The sequence below is a fragment of the Nicotiana tabacum genome, chromosome 6 (assembly GCF_000715075.1).
Source record: "Nicotiana tabacum cultivar K326 chromosome 6, ASM71507v2, whole genome shotgun sequence".
Lineage (NCBI taxonomy): Eukaryota > Viridiplantae > Streptophyta > Magnoliopsida > Solanales > Solanaceae > Nicotiana > Nicotiana tabacum.
This window is the reverse complement of record NC_134085.1, coordinates 172,717,404-172,725,358: the sequence shown is the minus strand read 5'-3', so window position 1 is coordinate 172,725,358 and position 7,955 is coordinate 172,717,404.

The window sequence follows — 7,955 nt, the reverse complement described above, 5'->3', positions numbered from 1 at the left end:
AAAATACGGGACAAAATGAAAAGGAATACGGAATAAGCCAAATGCCCAAGAGTCACCAAGATATCAAGACAACAAGAAACGCAAGGGCATGATCTAGATAAGATTTTTATAATTCCTGTACCATAATCTAGTTTAGTTTTTGTATTACCTTTGAAGTAAGGTGTAATAAGGAGGTCAGCAAGCAGTAAAAACAGCACAAAGCAGCAGTAACATCACAGTCCCATGGTAGTCCCAGCTACCCAAAATTCCCGAACTACATTGACCTGATTCCTTTATAGCCAAGGATATGTAGGAAACCTTTGAAGCAGAGGTTCGGTCAAATCTTTCTAAAAATGCTTCCCACGGAGTATTCGAACGGGCAAAAATCGCTCGTATCCGTTCACTTTATCTTTGCACGAAAAACTCTTCGAGTTTCCGCACAAAGAGGGGCAGCTGTGAGCACGTGATTTTTGCCTTACGAAAACTACTCCAAAATAAAATCAAAAAATAAAATAAATTTCTTTTACTGTGTAATTTTTGAATTTGCGTGGTGTTAAATATTTGTGTTATAACCATAAATGTTTACTTTGTCATAAATAAAATGAAAAATAAAATAAAATACATGTTGCATGCATATAGGATTTAATTATGCATTTAAAAGATAATTTAAATAAAATCACAAAAATATGCAATAGTTCTATTTTAAATATTCCACTGTGTGATTGATGTTTTGTCTATGTGTTAAATAATTGTTATAGAATAATTAATATATTTTTTGCGAAGTTAGATTTATTTTATAATTAAAAATTTAAATTAGAAAAAAATGAAAATAATAATAATACATATATACAAAATTGGACCTGGATTAAAATCTAGGCCCAAATCGAATTAATTCCCCCCCCCCCCACAGCCCAATCCAAACAACCCAGGCATCCGGTCCAAATCAAACGAGTCGAAACGACATCGTTTGATTGTGGTGTATCAGGGATCGTTGGATCAAAGCCCACCAACGGCTGAGATCCCACGAACTTTAACCCATGCCCATTACCCGACCCAGTGCCCCGATTCAGCCCGACCCCAGCAGGAAACCAAACGACACCGTTTGGTTAAGTGAATAAATCCTGACCACTCATCCTACTTGATCTAACGGATAGTATCAATCCACCCCACCCCTATATAAGTCCCAAGCCCCTACCCCGGCCCCTAACTGAACACCCCCCCTCCTCTCACTGTTCATCATCTTCCTCAGACCCCCCCCCTAACCCTAGCCGCCCTAGGATCCCACCGCCTGAAACCCGGCGGCATCAACGCCGCCGGTCACCAAAATAACACCCTAGAATCCCCTGAACATCCTCTACACAAATCTAACATTGGTTTCCTTCGAATCAGGTCCCAACTCTTCGAATCTTAAATCGAAGGTTGGCCTGAAAACCTTACCTTCTCCGATGGCTTCCAAAATAACACCACAACTTCCCCTAGATACCCTCATCACGGATCTGTTAGTTGCATGGCTCGAATCCTACTGGAACTGCTCGAATCTTCATTTGAAGATTCGAGTAAAACCTGAACCTACCCCAACCTACCTCAAACTAACACCAAATGACCCCTAGGCCTCCCTCACCCTTGTGTCATCTTTGGTTCCCTTCGAATCTACCCAAAAGTGTTCGGATTTAAGATGCAGGAATTTGAAACCCTAAAAAATTTCCAATCTTGGAATTTTTCCGATTCGAGTGAAGGACTGAGGTCTAAGAGACTTTAATCGAGGTATTCTCAACTGAGAATACTTCGAGTAAAGTCTGTTCAGCCTAAAAAATGTCCGAATCCAAGTTGAGTTGAGTTCGGTTGAATTCGAAGGTTCAGAGGTAATTTCTGTTTCTTTTATGTGCATTTTGCGTGTATTCCATGTTCATTTCATTAGTTTGTTTGATTTTTTATAATTTTTCTAGTCAATTTTGTTATACTGTCCCCTACCCGTCTACTTGATTCCAAATGAATTGTTTTTGTTGATTTTGTTTGTTTACAATGTGTGTAATCGACTCGATTAAGTTCGTCGATTAGTTATATTACGAATTTTCATTTCTGAAAATGCTGACTGAAACAGTCTGCTTCTATTGTTTTAGACTGATTATGGACAAATGTTGTAAATAGCCAACTGATTAATACTCGTCAATTAAATCATGTTTGTTTGTGAATCAGTGAATTCAAATGTATGTTGTATATGTTGTTTTCTGAACAGGGCATTGTCAGTATATTGACAATGCTCCTGTGTATGTTTGATCTTAGTTCAATTTGAAGATCAGTTTGAATTATTATGCTGAACTCAGTGTAATAATGTTGTAATGTCAAGTTTGAATTCAAGTTTACAAATACTGAACTCAGTGTAATATTGTTGTAATGTCAAGTTTGAATTCAAGTTTACAAATGTTGATTGGATATAATTGTGTTAGGGGGTTACATTCTTAGTCAGGATTCAGTCCAAACTTTAGGATTGGTTTGTAGCTGTTGTAAATCAGACTAATAATCAGGCTTATACAGATTTTAAAATCTGTATTGTTAAGATGCTGAATTTAAGGCAGTAATACCAGTATAAAACAGTAGGTCAGGGACATTTTTGGGATAGAACAATGAGGATAATATGTTAATAGCAATGTGCTGAAAGTGGAAGTTAATGGTTATAATTTAAGATACTAATGGGGAACAAGGGATAATGGGCTACTGAAAAACAGGATAAAAAGCACTCAATAGGATTTAAAGTATTCAAAAGTAGTTTTAATGGAACTTTTCTGATTATTTAAAAAAAGAGAAAGGGTCCAGGAAGCATTTAAGAGAGCTGGACAGACCTGTATAAGATAAAAGGGAATGGGGACTGATTTGTAAGAGTTTTTAGTGAGACAGAAAACAGAATTTAGGAGACTTTAAGAGTTTTCAGAGAGAAGAGTGATCAGTTAGACAGAGAAGAGAGTTTAGAGAGACTTCATAACAGATTTTGAAAGAGAATTTAAGAAAAATACACCTAGAGTGAGATAAAAGAGAAAAATCCAGCAGAAAAATCAGATTCTTCTTGGAATCTGAAGAGGAAGAGGAAAAAGAAAAACAGAAACAGATATAGAAATAGAAAAGAAAATCAGAAACATACTTTTCTTTGGATCTGTCCGGGTCTACTTGTTTGATATTACTTGGATTAAATCTGAAAGTTTTTTCCAAATATACTTTTCCTGTATAAGATTTACTGTGTTATCGGTACATTCTACTGATTTTGTTACTGCTGATACTGCTAAAATTTACTCCTTCTACCTTCATTTTCAGGTACTTATCTTTTAAATTCTATGTTGGAAAGAGATTCAACATGACAAATAAACAAAGTTTGAATTGTAATACTGTCTTCTATTCATTTGAGTTCTTTAGTTAAAAAATTTCAGCTTTGGTTTCATGCTGGTTAACCAGTAGTGAGTTCGAATCGATGGCTACAAGTTAATTATCTTATTTTTGAAATTCATATAAAACTTTGTAATAATGTTATCCATGTCAAATTTCATTAGTTTAGTTATCTATGAGTTGTGTAAATAGGAAGCATGGCAGAAAGTTGGCTTTATTTACATTTTTTGCGGTATTGTTAGATAGGTATAGCATAATATGGAAATATCAAGGAAAATATGCTATCAGTTTATTTTGTTAGTTAATTAGTTGTTGTTTAAAGCTAGATGATGATTGGTTGCAATTAGCTATCTTTTGGCATAACATTGGTTGTGTTCATAATCTATAGTTGAAAGACGAGTTAGTATAATTCGTTATGTTTATGATGTCAAATATGGTAAGTAATATTGCATGCAATATCATTTTATTAAGTCAATTAGACTTGTTCTCTTTCTTAATAATAAAAGAGTTTATGAACTTATACGATGCGAAAGTTAATGGTTGTAATAATTCACATAGATTTAGAATCAAATGGGTTTGATTACATATATAACTCAATCATAGGCATAATTAATTAAATTAATTTCGCCTATTGGATCAAAACAAGTATATAAGAGTAAGATACAAATTGCAAAACTTTATATCAATGGTAATTAGAATAGAACTTGCACTAATTAATAATAATAAAAGTTCTTGAAAATATCCTTTCCTTTATAATTCATTTTCAGTTTTATATACAATTCATTCTTTGGCATATATATGTTTTATAATTGTCAAAAATAGTATTAATCATATTTTTATCCTTTCACTGAGAGTTTGAATAGTCTTGGGATGAACATAATTAATACTCGGAAATTATAGTCAACGGGCAATATTTAAAAATTGTGAATTTCTTTTAAAAGAATTTAAAGACATCCCTTGAATATGAATTTCTCAGTATTTTCATATAAAATGTGTAGATGCAACAAACAATTTGTGGAAAAATCCCTAATATCATTGCAAATATTTTGCACAATTAGGGATACGTTCGCGTACCCTGATTATATTTTTAAAAGCAAAATTCGGATTATGCGTACGCGCAATTTCGAGCGAATATTTAATAAAAGGATTTTTTCAAAGGCGTTAAATTAATTTCATAAAAACCCGCAATGTGCGGTTCAATATTTAAGAAAAACAAATATTCTTGATTCAACACAATCTCGAAAAATGATTGCTTAATAAATATATTATCAAAAGTTATTGTGTACACGTACGCGTGACACAAGTCCGCATTTTTATAACACGAATATACGTACGCGTAATTCGATTCAAGGAAGGGTCCTTAATCACAATAAGTAAAAGCGGTAGAAAAATCACGTAACAAAATGTATTTAATAAAATCAAGATAATTAAGCCAATAATAAAAACAGTTAAGCGACCATGCTAGAACCACGGAATTCGGAAATGCCTAACACCTTCTTCCGGATTAACAGAATTCCTTACTCAGGATTTCTGGTTCGCAGAATAATAAACAGAGTCATATTCTCCTCGATTCAGGGATTAAAATTGGTGACTTGGGACGCCTTAAAACTCCCAGGTGGCGACTCTGAAACAAATAAACAAATCTCGTTTCGACTGTCCTTTAATTGGAGAAAACTCCTCACGCGCCCCGCGGGTGCGGTAAAAAGGAGGTGCGACAGCACCTGTTGACCCACTTCAAACTTTCGGGGACGCACCTTTTGTTGTATGCTCTTGCTATTCTTCTTTGATACAATTGACCATGACATACGGCTGCCAATCGTTTTTCATCAATCAAGTTCAACTGTTCCAAACGGGTTTTGAACCATTCATCATCATCAATCTTAGCTTCGGCGACGATCCGAAGGGAAGGAATTTCAACTTCTGCAGGAATTACCGCCTCAGTGCCATATACCAACAAATAAGGAGTTGCTCCTACTGAAGTGCGAACAGTAGTGCGATATCCCAACAATGGAAATGGTAATTTTTCGTGCCATTGTCTTGAACCTTCTACCATTTTCCGAAGTTTCTTCTTTATGTTTTTGTTGGCTGCCTCGACTGCTCCATTCGCCTTGGGCCGATATGGGGTAGAATTGTGATGTATAATCTTAAACTGTTGACATACTTCTCTCATTAAGTTACTGTTAAGATTAGCACCGTTATCTGTGATGATCACCTTTGGAATTCTGAATCGACATATGATATTTGAATGAACAAAATCTACCACAGCTTTCTTGGTCATCGATTTGAATGTTTTGGCCTCAACCCATTTGGTGAAATAATCAATGGCTACCAGAATAAACCTGTGCCCATTGGGTGTTGCCGGCTCAATTGGTCCAATAATATCCATGCCCCAAGCGACGAAGGGCCATGGTGCCGACATTGTGTGCAGCTCGGATGGTGGAGAATGAATCAAATCTCTGTGTATCTGGCATTGATGACATTTGCGCACAAAACTAATACAATCTCGCTCCATGGTAAGCCAATAATAACCAGCTCGGAGAATTTTCTTTGCCAACACATATCCGCTCATGTGGGGTCCGCAAACTCCCGAATGTACTTCAGACATGACAGTCGTAGCTTGTCTAGCATCTATGCATCTTAATAATCCAAGGTCTGGTGTTCTTTTATACAAAACTCCTCCACTTAAGAAGAATCCATTTGCCAACCGCCTAATGGTTCTCTTTTGATCCCTTGTGGCTTGTGCTGGATATATCCCCATTCTGATATACTCCTTGATGTCGTGGAACCATGGTTCACCATCAAATTCTTCTTCAACCATATTGCAGTAAGCGTGCTGATCGTGGACTTGAATATGCAGTGGATCCACATAAGCTTTGTCTGGATTGTGCAACATTGATGCCAGGGTAGCCAATGCATTGGCAACCTCGTTATGGATTCTTGGAATATGCCTGAACTCCACTGATCGAAACCGTTGACAAAGATCATGTTGACATTGTCGGTAGGGTATGAGCTCCAGGTCTCGTGTTTCCCATTCTCCTTGAATTTGATGTACCAGAAGATCCGAATCTCCCAAGACCAAGATTTCCTGGATACCCATGTCTGCAGCTAGCCTTAACCCCAAAATACAAGCTTCATACTCAGCCATATTATTGGTGCAATAAAACCTAAGTTGAGCTGTAACAGGATAGTGATGCCCGGTTTCAGAAATAATCACCGTTCCTATCCCGACTCTTTTCATGTTAGCAGCCCCATCAAAGAAAAGTTTCCAGCCAGATTTTTCAATTTGCTCCATCTCACCGACATGCATTACTTCCTCATCGGGAAAATAAGTTCTCAATGGCTCGTACTCTTCATCGACCAGGTTTTCGGCCAAATGATCGGCCAATGCTTGGGCTTTTATTGCAGTCCGAGTCATATAGATGATATCAAATTCTGTGAGCAATATCTGCCACTTTGCAAGTCTCCCTGTTGGCATAGGCTTTTGAAAAATATATTTCAACGGATCCAGACGCGAAATGAGGTAAGTAGTGTAGGATGACAAATAGTGTTTCAATTTCTGAGCTACCCAAGTTAGGGCGTAACATGTCCTTTCCAGATGAGTGTACTTAACCTCATAAGCTGTGAACTTCTTGCTAAGGTAGTAGATAGCCTGTTCCTTTCTGCCGGTGATGTCATGTTGCCCCAATACACAACCAAATGAATTTTCCAAGACTGTCAAGTAAAGAATCAAAGGTCTTCCTGGCTCTGGCGGAACCAGCACGGGTGGGTTTGACAAGTATCCTTTTATCTTATCAAATGCTTCTTGACACTCATCAGTCCACTTGACCGCAGCATCCTTCTTCAATAATTTGAAAATAGGCTCACAGGTTGTTGTGAGCTGAGCAATAAACCTGCTAATGTAATTCAACCTCCCTAACAAACTCATTACTTCAGTCTTGTTCCTTGGAGGTGGCAATTCTTGGATGGCTTTGATCTTTGATGGATCTAGCTCGATGCCTCGCCGACTGACTATAAATCCCAACAGCTTTCCAGATGGAACACCAAATGCACACTTGGAAGGGTTAAGCTTGAGGTTGTACCTGCGAAGTCTCAGGAAGAATTTCCTCAAATCCCCAATGTGGTTGGCCTGATGCTTTGATTTTATGATCACATCGTCCACGTATACCTCAATCTCCTTATGTATCATAACATGAAACATCGTGGTCATTTCTCTCATGTAAGTTGCCCCGGCGTTCTTTAAACCAAATGGCATTACCCTGTAGCAATAAGTTCCCCATGGTGTGATGAATGTCGTCTTTTCTGCATCTTCTTCATCCATTAGAATTTGATGATACCCGGACAATCCACAAAATATCCTATCTCATGCTTGGCACAATTATCGATCAAAATATGGATATTGGGTAATGGGAAGTTATCCTTCGGACTTGCCTTGTTGAGATTGCGGTAATCGACGCATACTCTAATCTTGCCGTCTTTCTTCGGCACAGGAACGACATTAGCCAACCAAACAGGATACCGAGTGACTCGAATGACCTTTGCATCCAACTGTTTGGTAATTTCTTCTTTAATTTTCACACTCATATCAGTCTTGAACTTCCTCA